Genomic DNA, 843 nt, shown 5'->3' on the forward strand with positions numbered 1-843 from the left:
CCCACCACCCTGTTTGAGAAAAAACAATGTGATGAGCAAAAAAAAAAGAACAAGAGCTATTATGAAAATGATAAAAAAATGAAATGATGATAAATTTCTATGTGAAAATACATTTATTTCCTCAGGTACCTGTATAGAAAATAAATTCTTGAAATACGTGAATAGCACGCCAAAATTTCAAACATCAAATTAAAAGACTTTCTTCTGGCTTAATTTAAAAATAAATAATAATTGATACTAATTTTTCTATACAATAAGGAATCAGCAATTTGAATAAAAAAAGGTATAAGAGATCAAATTACATTGCAAATAATTTGCAATTAAAACTCTATCATACTATTTCGCATAAATATTAAACACTTAAATTGTTAGGACTTGAATGATTTATTTTTATCAGTTATTCAAAAATTACTTAAGGTTCTATTCGGCGGCGAGGAGTATAAACTTCTACTGAGGGTTAAAGATTTCCTACTGTGGTGGGAGGATGGATCGAGAATATATTAAATATTACTCAATTAAATCATTGTCTTTTTACAAATTTTGAAAAACTTTCGATGTTTTTAAATTATTAGAAAACAGCGTTTATTCATTATTTAGTTATTATTATTATAATATTGTAAAATATGGAGATCGAAATAAGAGAAATGATTAAATGGCTCGAAAGCGATCTGAAAATCTAAAAATAATTAAAACTAATATTATAGGTTGAAAAATTATGTATGGATTCAAGCACATGGCTGGCCTGATGATAAGCCAGACAAATTTGTATTGGATTTGTAAAAAACTGTTTAGGCAAAATTTATTAATCAATCTTTTTCTACGGTATATATGTTGTAATCGAAA

The sequence above is a fragment of the Belonocnema kinseyi genome, chromosome 2 (genome assembly GCF_010883055.1).
Source record: "Belonocnema kinseyi isolate 2016_QV_RU_SX_M_011 chromosome 2, B_treatae_v1, whole genome shotgun sequence".
Lineage (NCBI taxonomy): Eukaryota > Metazoa > Arthropoda > Insecta > Hymenoptera > Cynipidae > Belonocnema > Belonocnema kinseyi.